The sequence below is a fragment of the Perna viridis genome, chromosome 5, assembly GCF_037379345.1.
Source record: "Perna viridis isolate PV_CMFRI_1.1 ecotype Kerala chromosome 5, ASM3737934v1, whole genome shotgun sequence".
NCBI lineage: Eukaryota > Metazoa > Mollusca > Bivalvia > Mytilida > Mytilidae > Perna > Perna viridis.
The window spans coordinates 3406208-3429459 of NC_142449.1; positions in this window are offsets into that span (position 1 = coordinate 3406208).

Genomic DNA, 23252 nt, shown 5'->3' on the forward strand with positions numbered 1-23252 from the left:
AAGGTATTTATGATGTTACTTTTTCATGTTCTTACTTTTCATTTTTCGTACTGGCACTTTGCATTTAAAGCATTTTTGTATTTCAATGTTTTATTTCAATTTGTTTTATTGATTTTGCAGATCATTGAATCAGTTTAATTGATTTAATGTTATACCTTGTTATAGTGAGTACTTATAAAGGACTTTAAATGGTCAGTTGTGTACAGTTATAGTTAACTGTGGGTATTACATTTAAATATTCAATTGATGATTTGTGTTCTTTTCGTGTGTTCGTTAAGTTAAATTGTTTTGAACATGCAAATGAATTTGATTTATGCAAGTTGTTTGAATATTTGCAATGATTTTCTATGCTTTGCATGTATTTGACAATAATTGGTCTATTTTGTATATTTATTCATTATTCCTTTTGTTCTCTATTTTGTAGATCTTTCAATGCCTTCTATGTGTTAATAAAAGTAGTTCCACATTCGTGTTATACTTGGGCCAGCATTTACCATCACGCCCCACTTGGTCACATACTATTTTGGATTTTGAAAGTATGCCAAAATCAGTGACAGTGAATATTTGACGATTAGCGACTTCGAAGACTTCATTCTTTGATTTTATTTGTTATCTCCGATATCACGTGGCGGTAACCGTTATAAATAAAAAAATATACGATGCAGTTGGTGAAACATCATGATGGTTTCTGGGATTATGCTATCCTTTTGTTAAAAAGTTGGTAAAATAATATTGATCGCAATCGTTTGTAAACGTTTAGATCCGCCAGGTCTGCATGAAATATCTAGAGACAGTTCTTCCAGTTGGTACTCAGCTTTCCTCTTTCTATGTCATTTCATATTGATGACTATTTATAAGCGGGCGCCAATTTGGAAAAAAGGCATCCCATTAAGGGTTTTAATGAACTAACACATGGCTAATTTTGGTATGGATTGATAGAAAAGTCATTATAGCTAAATATTTGATTGGTCGTATAAGTTTCCCGTGGTCACGTTTCTAAAAAATCTCGCGAGATCAAAGATATGTCGAAAAGCTTGTAATTATATGGTGAGATTCAATCCAATATATTTTGAAACTTTTGATGCTGAATTAATTCTCTTCTTAATGGAAAGATAAAACATTGTCATAAAAAGGAGAAAATTTTGATAAAAATAATATTAAACAATAAATAATCAAATCAACGACATTATTGTCGAGCCCCTTAAAACAGCACAAATACATTATATTGCTTTTTATTTCTTATAAAAAAAACCTATTAGAACTTTCATAAGTCATTTTTTTTTATATTACTTCGAGTACATTTAAGGATTTATTCACTTAATGAAGATCAGTGATGCGAATTAATATTTTACAAGCCTTTAAAATAAATAGAAGTGGAGCTGACTTCCGGATTGTTTTTCGTGTTTATCCCGGCCTCGTTTTTTTCATTGTGTAAATTGAATTATTCCTTAAAAAGGCATAATATTTACGTATCATGATCGAGTTTCAGTCCCATTGAATGCACACCGAGCTCCGAAACGTATACAAAGCTCTTAAATTGGCATCGTTGTATTATATGCCAAATTAATTGTCACACAGCAGAAACTAACCTCGCTTCAACTGATAAAATATTCCCAACTTTTATAAATGCTTTAAGGCAGGAAAGGTGATGTATATAGAATGTTACTTATTGAATCTGTTCCATACGATGACATTCTTTCAAACAAAATTACAAAAGTTATTACAGGACTCATACAAGAAAACGACACCTTATGTTCTTTGTTGTGAGTCTCCATTATCTATGTCTGGTCTTTGCCCTTCGATTACATTCTTTTGATTTCCGCTAGAATCTTTGTTCCCTTGATTACTCTTCAATCTCAATCGAGTTTTACATTATCATTTAAAGTGTGAAAAAAACTCACTCGAAGAAAAACTACTTTCTTGGGTACATGTCCAAACCAATTGACTATAATACCTTACACAATTGGTCGTCTTGAATTTTATGCAAAAAGATCGGAAACTCCATCGTATTCATTTGTATTTCAAAATACAACATAACTATGGCGTGATACAGAATCGAAAACAAGTACTAAAGATAGCTGACACAGTAAAATTTTGTTCTTTTAACTAATATTTTTTCTACATTTCATCCAAGAAAATATCAAATGTCATGCAATTTTAATTTTCGACACAGTTTTTCGAACGCCACTGAGTTATCAGTATTTGCCCAATCGTGAAAAAGAATTGCGATCAGTTGACTTGAGTTTCCATAGAATAGCGTCTTTACGGTCAAAGGGTAAAAAGCGAAACTGTACCGACTGCGTAGGAAAAAAATCAAATGAGAACATGTTCGTGTACCATTCACGTGAGTAATCTAATTTATAAGTGTAGAGTTGTTCGTTCTGAAAAAAAAGGTCTCTTGCTGGAAAATACAAAACCTTTCTGCATACAGACTAGTTATTCAAATACGCGTCTTTTAGACCAACTCATTTCATTATAAATATTTCTGGGACAACATAGTTGTTGATGTGAATCATTGTCAGGGGAAGTCAGACTTTCTATCAAGTAGTTTTTTTTTCATGTTGTCTTAGGCACTCAGAACTTTTAGTTTAAAAGCTGAAAAAAAAGAATGTGTAAAACTACGAATGCCTGCGTACACTTCAGAAAAAGAAACCAAAATACTGCACTTGGAAGCTTCAGTTCTAAGACGCGAAATTTGGATTACTGTTCTTCAATAAATATCCTACTGTGAACAAAATGACACTGATGAAATCTTTAGAGAGACTTTGCTTTCGATATCGACAGGGTTTATTTGACTTTTTGATGATAAATCTTACAGCAACGTAGAAAAAGGAACATGCATTTATTTTAATTCCTTTTGAATATATAAGGAAAAGTTAAGGTTTGTCCGAATGCATTGTGTCATTGCACACAAAGGCTCTAGTCACACTTTGTACTGCAACTGCATTATATCGAAGGTCATAATTTCTAATTGAGCACTTATACTTTCTTAGAATCCTTGCTTCATATCACGGGGCTTGATTGTAGCTGTCAACCTTTACATGTTTGTACTTGATATATTCCCACTGTTTTTTGGCAATATGATGTCAAAGTTGACACGAATGCTGAAACAGTAGATGGAAAAGATCCTTTTGACTCAATAGTTAGTATTGCATTTCATGTTTGTGAGAAGGTAAGCCGCAATAAATATTAAATACTTGGCAATGCAATCAGAGAATCACCAGTTGTGGAATAAAACCCAGCCAATAGACGAAAAAGTTTCATCGATTTATACTGGTGCAACTAAAGCATAAAACAGAACGACTAGGCTTTTTCTTGGCTATTGGAATATTTCCTTTCCATGCCTAAACCTCTCATTACTGGGTACTCCAAAAAAAAATGTTTTTGTACATCGCAGAAGTAACCTGACTACAATAAAACTAGACAATTCAAGTACTAAAATGTTTTAGGGAGATTTATTACATAGTATGATTTAAGAGTTGCTTGTATAAAGTGTTTTATAAAAGATAATAAAAAAATGGTTTATAGAATGACAATAATCCATACATGCTAGTTGAGCAAATACAATGATTCATTGTTGTTTTTCACCAGGCATCCGGATATTAACAATACAGATTAACAGAAAAGATTCACATTCCTTGAATTTAGAATTTCCTCTATATGCCAATCAGATATTCAACGCTACTGAATAGTTTTAACATGCGACATTTTGTCTATGATCGTGAATGGTTACTGCTTACTCCATCATATGTCAGTGGTGATCTTTTAGCTTGCTGTATTTCCTGTATCGCCTTTATATACTATTACATTAGTTTTAGTAAGTATATTCTAATTTCTAGTTACCTAGAAAAATACCCTTTTACAAAAACTGAACTCGACAAGAAATTAGGTACGGCATACCGTTCCAACAAACTTATAACTGCTTTTTAATTAGGCATGAGCATTAGCTCAATATCAACTATCTGAATCGGATATACATTGGATATTCAAACACGTTTCGTACTCCATTGACTAGAATCATGCCTAATAATCACCATTTAGTACGAAAGAAAATTTTTTTTCTGTTATTTTTTTCTTGAATAACATAACGTGATGTTAAGGCAAAATAACTAGCCCCACATGGAAAGAGGAAAATGTGTCCCGAAAAAAAACCCCAAAACAAACAGATTGTATAGAAACAAAGAGCGAAGATTCAAAATAAAAAGGGTGATAAATTTAATACTAGATAAATGTTACTTTGCGAAAATTTATAACTTTTTAGCAAAATTACCCTTTAGATGTAATATTATGAAATATGAGCTTTTTTTACTGTGGCTTACAGGACTGTCACACTTCCAAACTTGTTGTCCGAAATACGAGACTAACTTAACTTAGCAGCTATTATTTTTTTTAGTAATGCTCTTTTACGGGAACGACGTGACCAGGTGGAAGTGGTCGTTTCTAGTCAACGATCAAGATGGACGAGAGTTCCGATCTTAACCTTTTATTTTCCGCAGTCAGGAGAATCCGAACTACAGTCAAAAACTGAAACTTTAAAACTAACTAAAACACAAATCGACAAGATATATAAACAGTACAGACAATTAAAGGATTAACACAGATCAAACGAATGACAAATGAATTGAGTGATTATTATATCTGTGGCAGGTTATGGCAGGTTGAAATGACTAATAACAATGTTACAACAAAGTGACACTCAACAATAAATATGTAAATGCAATTAATGACATAAGGGATAATTATAACAGAAATATTTCCAAGTCTTAAACTATACATAAATATGAAAGTTAAAATTATGAAAATGTCCAAATAAATATTCCCTGATCTATTCCATATGGTGATAATGATTTCATGAATTTTCAGAATACTATTTTTCCTTATTAAAAACAATCCATATTTTATCCCTTACCGTTGTATAAGATTAAAGCATCGTCACTTTTTCGGAGTCTTACATTGTTCCATTATATAAAAGCGTAATCAAGGGAACCAAGGTTATAGCAGTAATCAAAAGAATGTAATCCAGGGACAAAGACCAGACATGGAAAACAGACATACACAACAAAGTACATAAAGTAACTAAAATCATACATACAAAGTAACAAAAGCAAATAAGCAACTCGGACTCCACTAAAAACTGGGAGCATGGACCAGGTGCACTGGTAAGGTAAGCGTTCACTACTTTTCTAGAATCATCAGCCGAGTTGCTCATAAAAAGTCAAGTCTGGAGTATACAAACGAGGAAAGGTGTTGAAGGGATGTTGCCACAGATGAAAGGAAAACTGACAATTTTGAATGAAAAGTCAACACGTTTGTCGTTAGGTTTGGTCAATAGTATTCCTTTACCATCGATTTCTAAGTGTAGGTCAAGATATGAGGCTGACTTCACAGTGTCTGTAGTATCTCAAGTACTTTGAGGTAGATGCGATATATCAAATCCCCTAATTTAGGATTGTTTAAAGATGATACGTCATCTATATAGCGGAAACTGAAATCAAGGGATCTAGCCAAACGATATTCTTTTTTTTTCGGATCAGATCAGCTATAAAGTCAGCCTCATAAGAGTGAAGGAATATGAAATCGACATTTCCCCCTAATAGTTTGCGTTGCTGATATTATGCACATACGAACATCGCGCGTCAAAGGATACTCATGAAAGAGAAACAACATTCAAATCTTATTTAAAGTTTCAACCTGACATTGAGTACTTCATGATAATAACGAAGATTTTTTTATTTTCAAAAACGTTGGTACGAAAGTTCAAAGGGATATAACTCCCAAAACATTCAGCGGATCATGAATGTTTGGTAATATGCACATCTGCATACTAGTATCATGTTCCAGCTTCCAAACATTAGCTTACGATGAGTTGCCGCGCTTAGAAAAATGTGACAGACAGACAGACATACTGTCTGGACAAAAACGATATGTCTCTCCGCCAAAGTGGGAGAGGGGTGGAGCAACATATTTATTCTAAGGAGAAGTCAACAATCACTGCAGAACATCGTTATCACACCATCAAATATTTTAAACTTGTATGATAACAAACATTTGTTATCATGTTAACTTGCAATTTATCAAAATATATATACACTATGTAGTTTAACTATTACTTCAATCCCATGATGTATTTTTCAATTTCCTTTGCACAAAAATTAATTAAAGAAGACTAACTTTACTGCAAATATTAACACTAATTAGAAAATTTTCACTATTGAATTTCCCCTGTGAATCTGTACTAGAAATTAAAATCTGATGTCTCGATGTTATGAAAGGAAAAAAGTAATGAATGTCATAAATTCTTTATTATACTTTGATGTTGTATTTAGTACTTTTAAAATTGGGACCGTATATCTATATTACACTATGAAACGCAACGAGTTCAAAAAAGTTCCGATGTTTTTAGAAGTTTTTTTTTTACTTTTAATTGAAATCACACCTTACATGTTCTCTATTAATGTTAACATTTTTTCATATGATACAAAACTATTATTACAGGGTGCTAATTTATACAAGTTTGTCATGGAAAAGAGTAATAAAACTCCTCATGCATATCCTATGTTATTATTCTCACTTATCAAATAGCAGTATTTGATAAAGATAATCATTTTTTTATGTAAGATACATGTAATAATATAGGACAATTGATCAGAAGTTTTCTTATCCTATGTTATTACGATCAAAGCTTAAAGTTACGAAATTGCTTCAAGGAGTTCTGATCAACGTAACTGACGGCATGGTAAACCGTGTATATCACTTACTATCTTAAACAACAGGTTGTATTTCTTTCTATCATATATTTAGAATAAAATATAACTTTTTTTGTATATGTATTATAAGTGTTTGGTTAAACCCTATATCACACCTCTAGACCTATATCGCATATCCTGTATCACAACTCTAGACCTATATCGCATATCCTGTATCACAACTCTAGACCTATATCGCTTACCTTATATCAGTATTTACCAGGTAATTATCTATTTGATAAATGAGAAGTCTACTGGTACTTGCTCTACTATCTGTGGTGCTATCTTATTTGAGCTTGCTCATCTCATTGGTCTCTAAACTTAGCTTTTGGTTTGAATACTCTAGAATCTTGAACTTCCGAAGAATTATGTAGGATAGTTTTATAGAAAGCACGTGTACAAGTCACTAACCATGTGCCCAGTTTTATACACCTGTACTGTAGGCCCTGTTCCCATACACCTGTACTGCAGGCCCCGTTTTCATACACCTATACTGCAGGCCCTGTTTCCATACATCTGTACTGTAGGCCATGTTCCCATGCATCTGTACTGCAGTCCTTGTGTCCATACATCTGTACTGTAGGCCCCGATCACATACCCTTCATCGACTTGCCCTTGTCCCGTAGACTTTGATTACAATCCTTTGTTCTTTAGGCCCTGTCCACGTACACTTTATCTCGAGACTGTTTATAAAACCCTTGTTTTGTTGACTGTGCCTGCGTATCGTAGTTCTTTACACCCTATTCACTGATTATCAGTACCTCATGTGTTGAACACGTTGTTTGGTTTGGAAATTCCTATCTATATGTCTATACCCTGTTCTACAGGTCTTGTTTTTGTGTTTGTTGAATAAATATTCTTACCGCACATCATAACTTAACTGCCTATTTCTTCCATTAAACTCTTTACACAAATTTATATGAAAGGTTTAGAACCATGAACTTCAACCCTCGTTTATAGACCGAGTTTACAAACGCTTCTTTCATCGTTTGACTAGATCCTTTAATCGCAGTTTCCGCTATGTAGATAACGTATTATCTTTAAACAATCCTAAGTTCGGTGATTTGATACATCGCATCTACCCCAAAGAACTTGAGATAAAGGACACTACAGACACTGTGAAGTCAGTCTCATATCTTGACCTACACTCAAAAATCGATGGTAAAGAAAAACTATTGACCAAACTTAACGACAAACGTGTTGACTTTTCATTCAGAATTGTCAACTTTCCTTTCATCTGTGGCAACATCCTTTCAGCACCTGCGTATGGAGTGTTCATATCACAACTCATACGTTATGCCAGAGCTTGCCGAAACTACGCAGACTTTTTATATCGCGCTAGAACTCTAACAAATAGGCTTCTGGAACAGGGTTATGTTAGCACAAGATTGAAGTCATCACAGCAGAAGTTTTATGGTCATCATTCTGAACTCGTGGATCGTTGTGGTGTATCCATCTACACCATGAAAACTGATTTATTCAACGGGTCATAGTTTTCCTTTCCTCGTTTGTCTACCCCGGACTTGACTTTTTATGAGCCATTCGGCGGGTGTTTTTAGAAAAGCAGAGGGCGCTTACTCTACCGGTGTACCTGGTACATGCTACTAGTTTTTAGTGGAGTCCGAGTTGCTCATTTGCTTTTGTTACTTTGTATGTATGATTTTAGTTACTTTATGTACTTTATTGTGTATGTCTGTTTTCCATGTCTGGTCTTTGTCCCTGGATTACATTCTTTTGATTACCGCTATAACCTTGGTTCCCCTGATTACTCTTTCATAAAATATACCTTAATACACTCAGTTTGTTTCGCTTATCACCTCGCCTTTACATTACCCCGATGATTATACCCTTATATTTTAACGCGCTTATATTCTACGAACCATTTTCACATACCTTCATACTGTAAATTTCATCACGTCAATTAATTACGTTTGTTTAGATTACGCTTCAATACTCATTACCGCGCAAATATGTAACCTATATTTTCATGAATGTACTGATAATGAAATCATTGCGTGCGTAAGTTGTTTTTTCTCCTTTGATTCCTGCTGGACATCTGATGGGATTCAATGATTTCTAAACCGTTTCAATAATTCTTATTAATATCGATCAGATAAAAAGGTGGATAAACTCTTAGCAGAGCTGAATGACACCACAAAATCAACACCATAAAATTTAATCTTAAACTGGTCCCCAAGGGAAACTTGTATAGAATGACTTTACAATGGACTTTATACAAAAATGCACTACAAATTAAAACAGCCCACATTTTATTTTACAGTAACTGTATGCATTTATTATGATTTTTTACATCACAATTTAAACCCTACGAATTGAATTAAAGATAATCACTACCAATAGAACAACAATGCAGAGTAATCATATAACACTAAATGATATAAATTATTAATACTTTAATAATAACAAAATGATAGTATTGTAGCTCAATAAAGGTTTGTTTACGATAGTCAAAGATTGTAAATCGATACTGATATTGTCAAGTGATAATACGTTTGTCGTATTGAAATTATATCGAAAGTGAATTCGGGTTTTGAAGACACAAGTTTTGGAGCTGACATCGAACTTAATGTAAAATATAGCTTCAAATGTAAACAAACACTGTAATGAAAAGAAACTGTACATTGCATTAAATAACTTATTTTTTTTCTATTGCTTCCATTTGGATGTAAAATACGGAGTTCTTTTATCCGGAAGCCCTCTCGTTTCACACCATGTGTATCACTCCAGAATGTATTTTGTGTCATAACGAGGATTTAAATTATACTGAAATTTTCGAGATATTGGTTGGGCAATCTAAGATACTGAATGTCAGATTGTTGCATTTTTTTTGGTTCACTCGCCCTATGTCCATTCAAACGCTTGTTAAAGGGCTTTTTGGATTTTCCAAAATATTGGAAATCACCGACGGGACAACAAAGGAAGCAGTGCACGTTAAAATATTTACGTTTACCCGCATATGTGGCTCTCGTCTAGAGTCAAGCAGGACTTAGAAATTTCTGATTCACAAACTGTCTGATTGCCTGATAGCGATCATTGGTGGCTCGGGAAAGATTTTGAATTGTGGATAATAAAAGGGTTTTTTTCACGAAGGTTTAGTGCTCACTAATAGTATTGTGACTCTTTTTTTAGGGAAGGAAGGAATGTAATGACACAAGGAAGTCTTACAATGGACTTTTCTTTGTTTTGTACGGTAACAAGCAATTTCTTGAAATGTTATGATATTTTTTGTAATGATCGATGTGGTATTTATATCTTTTTCCTTCACTTGTTAAAAAGTTGAACCAACCAATTTTGTAAAAAAAAATCTAAGTAGGAACAAATGCTCATAAGCCTCAGAGCTGATTACATGATTAAATGATATACTATCATAAGCGATGTTATCTGTCATCTTTCGGTATTTCTACAAAAGGCTATGATTTATATCTTCCGTCCATGTATTAGATTTCAAACTCCATAAGAATCCGTACAAACAAATGCTTCTCAACTGGAGCTGCAAAATGTACTGCCAAACATCTATCGAAATTATCAGACTATAAGCTGTCTAAAAGGGCTTTCAGTCTCACCACGTATTACCCCCGTAGTGGATCATGAAAATTAAAATAATCTTCTGGAAACCCTCAATGCCAGATAATTATCGGAATAGAACAGCATCAAGGCCTATGACTTGTCAATTCTTTATACGATTATTCTCGATATTTGTAATCCCGACTCAAAAACATTATACAGCGTTATTACTCTAAAAAAAAGTTGGAATACCGAGATACAAATATGTAGTATTTGGTACAAATTCTCAACACTGTCTTAAATGTCATTCCAAATCGTCTTTTAAATATACCGAAGAAAAGAAGAAGTTGTCAATGAAATTTTTATCGACAACATATTTTACCAGTGTACGTGGTGGACAAGTTTTTCAATTGATGGTCGGTATTTCAATGTGAACATACTGTGTTCCACTGCTCACTGATATATTCTACCGCTAGAATGTAAGTCCCCTTGATTACTCTTTATTAGTCATAAGGCTAACACTATAGCTGATTATACAGGAGAAATCGTTTATCCAGATTCTTTGATGTCAGTTTCTGCTATTTAGAAGTCTTGTTGTCTTTAAAAAGGTAGTTCAGGAATTTTATACATCGCATCTTACCCAAGGAACTTAAAATAAAGGACACTATCCACACTATGCATTCATCCTTTTATCTTGACATACTATAAGTAATCGTTAGAAAAGAAAAAAAAACTCATGACCAAACTATTAGACGAACGGAATGACTTCTCATTCCGTATTGTTAACGATCACCTGTAACAATATCCCCCAGCATTTGCGTATAGAGTTTTCATATCACAACTATAACGTTACACCAGAACTTGCCAAAACTTTGCAGACTTTTTAAACCCTGCTTTAATTCTTACAAGTCTTCATGGACAAGTTTAAATCATCATCACAAAAGGACTGGAAATTGCACCCTCTTATCATATGCTGGAAGTATAAGGAAATATGATGGTCGTGGCAGATGTTTCATGTTTGAAGAATGTTGATTATTGGCACATGTTTTAAAATTATGTAGTTCTACTTTGTCAAAGGTCCACTTCATGTCTACAAATTTAATAAATATATACCAGTACTTTTTCTAATGAAGATTGAAATAGAATTATTTTTTAAAATAATTTGTATAAGATGTAGCCATTTTAGTACCCATAGCCGTGCTATTTATTTGAAAGTAATGATCTTTATTTAAGTTATTTTTTGAAAAAAAAACACCAATAGTGACTAAGGCAGTGTAAAGGATTGAAGGTTTTTAGTGGGCGTAGATAGAAGGTCAGTGATTTTTCGGTAGAATGGTCATTAGTGGATTCCTGGATAGTAGACTTTCTGGTTCTTTAGAAGAAGTTAAAATATTACACGTTTAGGATTTTGAAGATTTAATGTATTAAAAAAATAGTATCATTTGTTTAATTCAGTTTTTGAGTAGGTTTTGTGTTCTGCTTTGTATGAAACGATCGGACTCATTGATATAGATGGAATTGTCTATGACCACTGCAGCAATACCTTTGTTTGCATGCTTTATTTTTCATTCATTCTTAGTTTTTGTAGGGCGGTGCAATCGCCACTCGTCAAGTTGTCGTAACTGTCTGTGTTCACGCTGGCATATTTTATTGTCAGATATTAAATTAACAATGATTCTGAAGTCAAATAGTAATCAAGAGAACCAAGGTTATAGCGGTAATCAAAAGAAAGTAATCCAAGGACAAAGACCAGACGTGGACAAACGATATACACAACAAAGAACATAAATTAACTAAAATCATACATACAAAGTAACAAAAGTAAATGAGCAACTCGGACTCCACTAAAAACTGGGAGCATGGACCATGTGCACCGGTAGGGTAAGCGTCCTCTGCTCTTCTAGAAACACCCGCCGAGTTGCTCATAAAAAGTCAAGTCCTAGGTAGACAAACGAGGAAAGGAAAACTATGACCCGTTGAATAAATCAGTTTTCATGGAACAGATGGATACACCATAACGATCCACGAGTTCATGATGACGATCATAAAACTTCTGTAGTGATGACTTCAATCGTGTAGCAACATAACCCTGTTCTAGAACATATTTGTTAGACTTCTAGCACGATACAAAAAGTTTGCGTAGTTTCGGCAAGCTCTGGCATAACGTATGAGTTGTGATATGAACACTCCATATGCAGGAGCCGAAGGGATGTTGCTACAGATGAAAGGAAAGTTGGCAATTCTGAATGAAAAGTTATCACGTTTGTCGTAAAGTTTGGTCAATAGTTTTTCTTTATCATCGATTTCTAAGTGTAGTCAAGATATGAGACTGACCTCATAGTGTCTGTAGTATCATTTATCTCAAGTTCTTTGGGATAGATGCGATGTATCAAATCCCCGAAATTAGGATTGTTTAAAGATAATACGTCATCTATATAGCGGAAACTGAGATTGAAGGATCTAGCCAAACGATATTCTTTCTTTCTGATCAAATCAGCTATAAAGTCAGCCTCATAAGAGTGAAGGAATAGGTTAGCAAGTAAAGGAGCACAATTTGTTCCCAATAGAATGCCGACTGTTTGTTGAAAAACACGTCCACCACACTGGACAAATATGTTGTTGATTAAAAATTCCAGCATTTTGTAAACATCTTCCTCTGTATATTTGGAAGATGATTTGGAATTATTTCTTACAAAGTATGAGGAATCTCTACCAAGAGCTATATTTGTATCTAAGTGTACCATCTTTTTTGGAAAAAACAACGATGTATAATGTTTTTAAGTCGGGATTTTAACTAAGTATGGGGAATAGAAGTATACAGTGTTGAAAAATCATAGGTTTTAATGCTGTTATATTCAGATAATAGTCTTGAACTGATTGTCTCCAAAAGATCTTTCGAATTTTTCAGGATCCACATTGAATTAATACCACTACGGGAGTAACAAGTGTTGTGGTAGGACTGCAGACCTTCTTTGACAGTTGTCAGTATAGAAGTTAAAAGTTTTAAAAGAGGTTTGGTGGTACATTTTGCAGATCCAGCTATGAAACGTTGTTTGTATGGATTCTTGTGAAGTTTAGGAATCCAGTACATAGACGGTAAATCACAATCATTGTCTTTGGTAGAGAGACCAAATGAGGATAGCACAGATTTATGGTTTTTCACAATCTCTTCTTTTGAGAGAGTGGTAGCAGTATAGGTCTTATCACTGCTATTATTTTCTACGTATACCTCTGATAATAAACATTGGATATAAAACGTTTTGCAGACAAAAACAATGTTGTTTTGGGCTTTGTCTGCTGGTACGACAACATATTTGTCATGTATAGTAAACAATGTTTTTGCTACATCGGGGTCTTTGAAAACTGATGTAGCCTTGGCACTCATTGACCTACTTAAAACTTTCATTCGTTTCAAAATTAAAGACCTCACGGCCTTTAACCACTCTTACAGAGAATCAATGTCTTCTTGTTCTCGTTTTATCCATTTTCTTGCATAGTCCTCGACGGCATCCATAAGAACTTTAAAGTTATAATTTCAATGTATGGAGCGTGGTTCACGGTACTTGGGACCTTTAGAAAGGATATTACGCAGAGATTCGTTTTCGATAATGGTTAAATCTCCTGTAACGACGTGACCAGAAGGACCATATTTAAATCGAGAGGTTTTGCAAGAACAGTCAGGTGGTTTAGCCTTGAAGTCTTCAATCTCGAGGTTCTGCAATAGCCTTTTATAGATTTTGGATGCGATGGGTGAAGTATAGGAATATGAAATAATTGGTATGGATTTGTCTTTGAAATATGGGGGAATTTTGTTGGTAACGTTTTTGTGATGGGGGATGTTAGCCAAATTAATTGCATCTATACCTTTGTTGACAAACGGTAGTGGAAGAAATGATCGTTTTTCTTCAAACTTTGCTCTTTTTCAGGGATATGGTCACTTTCCCCTACAAATCGATAGTCTAACTTTCCATCTCACTATCCTATGAGCCAAAGTGCTCATTGATCCTCAGACTTCGGACAGACAGTTTCTTTGTCATGATTATTTTGTTACTGAGCAAAAATGATGGCCCTTAGAAAGTAAATATTTTTCACCTTTAGTAAATTGGTCAAATGAAAGATTTATTACAGTACCAGATGGGTGAAGAAAAGTTGGCATGACTGTCTAACTAATTTGTCCACAGACGCTTCATAGGACTTGCGTATTAATAATATCTACTGGTAAAACGCTTTATTTTTTAGCAGAAAAGTTTCATTTTCAACTAAAACAACTATTTTATAATTCAGAATTGGTTTTGAAACAAAACATAAACAACAAAACACAACGAAAGCAATGATACGATATTTATTACGAGGAACAATATATTCATAATCAGGGGACAAAGATTAGACACAGAAAAAATAGACAAATCGCTATAAAATCACAAATTAGTGAGCAACCCGGATTCTCCTATACCTTTGAGTATGGAACGAGTGTACCGGTAGGGTAAGCGTCCCTTCCTTTTTAGATACAGACATCGAGTTGTTCACATGCTGTCAAATCCGGGTTCATACAAAAGAGGAAAACTATGACACTATAAACAAATCTATTTTGTTTCTTTGTGGACACGGTCACACTATATCGGTCAAGATTTCATGATCTCGATCGTAATTTTTGGAGTAATAATTTAAGTCTTGTGGACATATTACCTTTATCCAGTAGTTTATCTTTGGAAGGTTTCGTATCCAGTAGCTTATTTTTGAGAGGTTTCGCATGGTGCAGTTTTTGAACACTCTTGCATAAAGTATAAGCTGTGATAGAATATATTAATACGCAGGGAATGAAGGAATATTGCCATAGATAAATGAAAAATTGAGAGTTTTAAATGCCAAGTATTGAATAAAAAATTTTAACGATTTGTGCTGCTAATTTTGTATTTTTAAAATCATTGAAAATTTTTCATTTTAAGCAGCAATAAAAGCTTTTTCCAACAGATTCAAAATATTTTAAAAAAGTTTTTGTAGTTGTCCCTTTATTGGCCCGTTTCTTTGATGTTTTGAATTCGATATAAGTGTGTTGATTAAAATCTGAACTAAATATAAACTAAGATTGTATTTTTTTTAATGTCACGAGTTGTAAGACAGCTTGAGTGTCAAACCAGGAAAAATTAAAAAAAAGACTAACATCAAATCATATTTAACATATAAGAACTTCAAAGTACGGTCAGCACAAATCACACTAGAATTAAGTGCTCCGGAAAGGAGAGTAGTTCCTTCTTTCAAAACACACATAATGACGCTAGTTGATGGAATTATAGGATGAAAAGAAAGAACAACTTGCTGCAATCATTTTTGATAAAACCAATACTTGCAATATGTTATCAGGAAATATAACATTTTATTACTAATCAAAGATAATTTCCACATGACGTAAACGCGTTTTCAGGAGTATCCTCGTAACCATCAGCATATGAATCAAATATAAGAGGACCCTAATCCAATATAAAATTGTTACAAGAAGTACACAGTACAAAATATAACTGGAGAAATAAATACAAATATACTAATATTGCAAATTTTGGTTTACTTTACATCAAGACAAGAAGTAACATCAGCCAAATACATAGGGAAACATCCAGAACCGAGAGGTTCTACCATGTGCAATACATGTAATGAAGTTTCGGTGTTTCATTTTAATTGGTTTTTATAATACAGTAAATATCTATCATTCGGGTATGATAAGTCTGGCTACTAGACTGGTGAATATTTTCTATGACATTTGGTCCACCTGCAGTGGGATGTAAAACCATTGATGAAATTTAAAGATAAGAAATCCTTATATCTTCATTGTGAGAACACTGTTAATAGACTGGGACTTAAAAACTTCTTTTTAAATACTTCATTAAGTAAAGTTGATCAATTAGATTGAGTTCCATTGTAAAATATTCAATAAATATAATTTATTGCTTTGCGATGAATGTAAAAAAAGTTGTTGGAACAAATAAGTTTTTGACAAATTTTGTGCTTTTTAAAGTTATCACCTTAAACGTTCCTCCGTATATCACTGACAATTTTATGTCATTTAAATAACAGGAAAGTTTAATTCTTTGCCTGGGTACCTGGTATTTTCTTAAGTTTAATTTATGTTCTCACCATATATTGCATGCTACAAATGCTTATATTCAAATAGATAAATGTTTTTTCTTCAGGATTCCGACCACAAGTAGATTCAATTTTTAACGTTGCTTAAACGTCCGATTTCTTTCTTTTCATGTATAATTACTTGCCCCATAAATGCTATTACAACAATAATACTTAAGGAATACTACAATAATTTAGTATAAATTTTAGTGCTTTAAGTTTAGCAATTGCAGTTAGCAATCAGTAAAAGAAACAAGAAGAAAACAAATAAAAAATGTTACGTCATTTAGTTATCATTACATTACATTTTATTTCTTATTGTGATATAATATTTAATGAACGAACTCGACATAAATAACACATGTTGCAAACAGAAAGGAAAATATAACAAATTAAATAGCTTTTTCTTATACGCCCTGACACTGTGCCGAAAGTTTTTCTCAGTTCGTTAGCCCTTTGCTGATCAATTAAACCGTATGATATTTTAAGAAGCTTCTATCCGTTTTTCTCTTTAATAAGATCTTGACGCATAGACTTATGTCTTTACCAGTGGTTTCTACTATAATTTAACTAACGAGTTGAATAATATATTTGGGATCGTTTCAGTGCAAGCATTAAATTCGATTTTAAAAAGCTTGACAAGTTGCTATTTCATTTGAAAGAGATTAATTCAGCTTTCCAGATTATATACGCACGGTTTCAAACAAACCATTTTATTGTAAAGCTTGAAAACAAACAACACTTTAATTACATTAAAATTAAGTCACATGATGTCTTCATAGATGGTCTCCTTCCTTTCATACAAAAACCTCTTGGACTTCATCACAATTGGAACCAAACTTTATTCTATACCTCTCACTATACTACACTCCCTTTACAAAACAAGTCTTGACACTCCTGTTTCTGACCCCACATCATCATTATACAGACTTGTTGCCATCATTTTGGATATTGGTTTCAACAGACTCTTTAAACCAGTTTGTGTGAAAAGTCAAGATAAAGAAAAACGGTTATTTCTTCCACTACCGTTTGTCAACAAAGGTATAGATGCAATTAATTTGGCTAAAATTCTCCATCACAAAAACGTTTCCAACAAAATTCCCCCATATTTCAAAGACAAATCAATACCAATTATTTCATATTCCTATACTTCACCCATCGCATCCAAAATTTATAAAAGGCTATTGCTGAACCTTGAGATTGAAGACTTCAAGGCTAAACCACCTGACTGTTCTTGCAAAACCTCTCGATTCAAATATGGTCCTTCTGGTCACGTCGTTACTGGAGATTTAACCATTATCGAAAACGAATCTCTGCGTAATATCCTTTCTAAAGGTCCCAAGTACCGTGAACCACGCTCCATAAATTGGAATTATAACTTTAAAGTTCTTATGGATGCTGTCGAGGACTATGCAAGAAAATGGATAAAACGAGAACAAGAAGACATTGATTCTCTGTCAGAGTGGTTAAAGGCCGTGAGGTCTTTAATTTTGAAACGAATGAAAGTTTTAAGTAGGTCAATGAGTGCCAAGGCTACATCAGTTTTCAAAGACCCCAATGTAGCAAAAACATTGTCTACTATACATGACAAATATGTTGTACCAGCAGACAAAGCCCAAAACAACATTGCTTTTGTCTGCAAAACGTTTTATATCCAATGTTTATTATCAGAGGTAGACGTAGAAAATAATAGCAGTGATAAGACCTATACTGCTACCACTCTCTCCAAAGAAGAGATTGTGGAAAACCATAAATCTGTGCTATCCTCATTTGGTCTCTCTTTCAAGGACGATGATTGTGATTTACCGTCTATGTACTGGATTCCTAAACTTCACAAGAATCCATACAAACAACGTTTCATAGCTGGATCTGCAAAATGTACCCCCAATCTTTCAAAACTTTTAACTTCTATACTGACAACTGTCAAAGAGGGTCTGCAGTCCTACCACAACACTTGTTACTCCCGTAGTGGTATTGATTCAATGTGGATCCTGAAAAAATCGAAAGATCTTTTGGAGACAATCAGTTCAAGACTATTATCTGAATATAATAGCATTAAAACCTATGATTTTTCAACACTGTATACTTCTATTCCCCATACTCAGTTGAAATCCCGACTTAAAAACATTATACATCGTTGTTTTTCCAAAAAAGATGGTACACCTAGATACAAATATATAGTTCTTGGTAGAGATTCCTCATACTTTGTAAGAAATAATTCCAAATCATCTTCCAAATATACAGAGGAAGATGTTTACAAAATGCTGGAATTTTTAATCAACAACATATTTGTCCAGTGTGGTGGACGTGTTTTTCAACAAACGGTCGGCATTACAATGGGAACAAATTGTGCTCCTTTACTTGCTGACCTATTCCTTCACTCTTATGAGGCTGACGTTATGGCTGATTTGATCAGAAAGAAAGAATATCGTTTGGCTAGATCCTTCAATCTCAGTTTCCGCTATATAGATGACGTATTATCTTTAAACAATCCTAATTTCGGGGATTTGAATCATCGCATCTACCCCAAAGAACTTGAGATAAAGGATACTACAGACACTACAGCCTCATATCTTGACCTACACTTGGAAATCGATGGTAAAGGAAAACTATTGACCAAACTTTACGACAAACGTGATAACTTTTCATTCAGAATTGTCAACTTTCCTTTCATCTGTGGCAACATCCCTTCGGCTCCTGCATATGGAGTGTTCATATCACAACTCATACGTTATGCCAGAGCTTGCCATAACTACGCAGACTTTTTGTATCGCGCTAGAAGTCTAACAAATAGGCTTCTGGAACAGGGTTATGTTGCTACACTATTGAAGTCATCACTACAGAAGTTTAATGGTCGTCATCATGAACTCGTGGATCGTTATGGTGTATCCATCATTACCATGAAAACTGATTTATTCAACGGGTCATAGTTTGTCTTTCCTCGTTTGTCTACCCCGGACTTGACCTTTTATGAGCAACTTGGCGGGTGTTTCTAGAAGAGCAGAGGACGCTTACCCTACCGGTGCACCTGTTCAATGCTCCCAGTTTTTAGTGGAGTCCGAGTTGCTCATTTACTTTTGTTACTTTGTATGTATGATTTTAGTTATTTTATGTTCTTTGTTGTGTCTGTCTGTTTTCAAAGTCTGGTCGCCCCGTGCAGGTCCGGATGTTAAAAGAATAGGCCTGCAGCAGCGCTAAGCTTGTCGTATAAGGCGACTAAAAAGTGCTCAGAACCCTAGCCGGGGGCTAGGCGCTCTGCCCACACAGCAACTGGGATATGTGCCCCAAGTGGTAGAATGGGTTACCCCTGGCGTGTTACATGCTGGGGTTGTCAGGCTATAATACGGAAAACCTGACCGCAAACCATAATGGTGCACCGTGTTGGGAAAGATGCCACGTTCCTCGCACGTTAAAGAACCCTGCTGTGGTATTCGATAGGAGTAGGAACCTTTGCGCTCCGCCACAGGAGGCTAAATTGCCCGACCTTACCCATTCCCCCTTTTTCCAGTGGCAGTCAAAATTGGTTGACCCTATTATCCTTGTGACCCATCCTTTTTTTTTCATTTCATGTTCATTTTATCGTCCATTTCACGTTCATTGCCTGAATATAGCTGAAATATTGCTGCTCGGACGTTAAACCCCAACAACAAACAAACCATGTCTGGTCTTTTTCCCTGGATTACATTCTTTTGATTACCGCTATAACCTTGGTTCCCTTGATTACTCTTTTTGTTTGGTTTTACCATATGTCGAACCGAAATGCATGTGTATCCTTCTTTCGTTCCTTCTAACGTGGGAAGAACACGAAACAAATATAGAAAAAAGAAAACGTATTCCAAATTGTATTAAGCGCTTGCTGATCAAAATTTTTGAAGTAAATCACTGAGTAAACGTTAATGATCCCTTTTTAGCGTCGTTGTTTCATATGTTCAAGTTTTTGGATTTTGACATATCTGAATCATCTCACTCCTGACGCTTTTGGTTTTTTTTTTATATTTCGATATTTAGAAAGCAATAAAATTGTTTTAGGCATGTAACTTAGAGCTGCAAGCTTGTAGGAATTGAAATGTTTTCAAGAAACATATACATAAAATTGCAAGCCCCAACCCCGTGTAATTTTTTTACCTAGCCTTTTTCTTGTAGAAATGTTCGTTAAAATTCATTTATTTTAAGACCATAACGGGAAACAGTAAATTTATTATCTCAAATGTTTTAGTGCATCAGTGCTGAAACTATTCACGTTTCACAAATTCTGATTTAAGTACTACTTCTTGCATATAATCTTTTTTTTTTAAATATATAACTAATACTATATTTGGCACTACTGCGGCTGATAATAGGTTACCCCTTAAAACAAAGGTACGGCATGTCGAAATTTGCAATATTTATCTGATTGGAGTTTTTTTGTGTTACAAATAATACCAGTCATATATTAATTGCAATGTTTGATATGCTGTAACGTGTTTCAAGTAACCCCTCATCAGGAACAGTAGCATCAATTATATAGGAAGATCTAAAACTAAAAGCGGGACTCAAAACCAAAACCTTCAAAATAGGAATCCAAAGTCCAATACCAAGAGGTTTTACCATGTGTAATACAATAAATGAAACGTCGGTGTTTTATTAATTTTGAAATTTGTAATTCGATTTATTTGATATCGAGAGGTACTAAATTACCGTTCCTCCGATGAGAATCAATGAATATAAGTACAACATTCTGATGATCGGTAAAATAGAATAAGCGACGGGTAGCTGTATAAGGCAAGTATTTTTAAACGTAACATTTTATATATTTTATACATGGAAAACAGACACACACAACAAAAAACATAAAATAACCAAAATAATACATACAAAGTAACGAAAGAAAATGAGCAACTCGGACTCCACTAAAAACTATGAGCATGGACCAGGTGCACCGGTAGGGAAAACGTCCTCTGCTTTTCAAGAAACAACCACCGATTTGCTAATTAAGTCATGGTAGAGGTGTAAGACAAGATATGAAGCTGAATTCAAAGTGTCTGTGGTATCATTTCTCTCAAGTTCTTTGAGGTAGATGCGATGTATCAAATCCACAAAATTAGGATAGTATACAATAATACGTCATCTATATAGCGGAAACTGAGATAGAAGTACTTACCTAAAAGATGTTCTTCTTTTGGATCAGATCAGCTATAAATTCGGCCTTATAAGACTGAAGGAATAGTTCAGTACGTAGAGGAGTGCAATTTTTTCCCATTGGAATGGCGAACGTTGTTGAAAAACGCGTCCACCACATTGGAAAAATATGTTCTCGATCAAAGTACAGTATTCGACAAGTTGTAATTTTATACCACCCGTTTGTATATAAATAATTTACCGCACTGAAAGCGGGAGGTTAATATAACCTTTCGATTTGTCTCCCTTTGGGAGCAATAGTCACTTTGGTACAGCGATACTCAAAAACATAGAGTTATACATATTTTAATAACGTCCGAATAATTCAGCAGACTGTAACAAAACTAAACATAAAAAATCACAAACAGCTTGATCAATAGTAAAACTTGCAGCATAAAGACTTTTGAACGGAAAATGAGCTTTGGTTCCACTCACCATTTTCATGCCTGTACTAGTTTAAGACTATTGCAATGATTTTTGGTTTTTACCTTTACTGCTATTTGTTTTACAGACTTTCCATTTTTTTATATTTCTTTCGACTATTACCTAGAGTTCATCTGTTGGGTAATTTCGTTATTTGCCTTGATTAAAGTCCTGCATGAAAAAAAAAACATTCTACATCGTTGTTACTCCTAAAGATATGGAATACCTATAGCTAGCCACAAATACGCAGTACTTGGTAGAGATTATCTATTCTTTGTAAAAAAAATTCGATTCTAAATCGTATAAATATACCGAATAAGAAAAGTCAAAATGCAATTATTTTATCGACAGCATGTTTGTGCAGTGTTGTGGATGCCTTTTTTAACAAGCAGTCGGCATTCCCATGGAAACAAATAGTGCTCTGTTCTTCGCTGACTTATTCTTTAAATGAAACATCTTTTAGCCGGATCCTTTGACCTCAGTATTCACTATATAAATGATGTTTTACAATGTAATTGAAGTTTTTGTCTTTTAACAATCCTATATTCAGGTATTGCATAAATCACATCTACCAAAAGAACTTGAGATAAGGGACACTACAGAACTCGTAAAATATTATGGTGTATCTTTCTGTATCATAAGAAACAATTTATTTACTGAGTCATAGTTTACCTAATCTCTTTTCTCTACTGCAAATGATTTCCATTTTAATACTAAAAAGATAATAAGTGTTACACAAGACGCTTTAGACTAAAACACCGGTATGCAATAAGTACTTATTATCCTTATAATCATTGTAATTTTCTATTTATCATCATTTTTATTCAGTTAGAGTAATTGTTATGCACATTTTCTGTCTTTGTTCTGCATTATCTCTTTTCACATTATATCGATTTGTTTATGCATAAGGTTAGAGAAGTCCTATTTGCAGAGCAAAGTGGATATAAGACACACCCGAGCACATCAAACACGCAAATATCATTTGTCAATATCATCTTCCGTTCCAGTAGTTAAAATGGCGAAATAACCTAATGAATAGGTTAATATAATAATAAAAAAACTGAAAATCGCCGTTTTTTTTCCATTTTGACACTAGATACACCAATAGAACTTTGCATACTCGAGTTTCGCTGTGTTTGGAGCATTTTTAGGCAGTCTTGTAAAAATCGAAGAGTTTCCCTGTAAAAACCGACTTTTAATGTTTTTTAATGAAAGGCACTTTTGATTCTCCATTGAGAAAGAAATGACATTTTTATAATGTGTTTGAAATAAAATAAACAGACA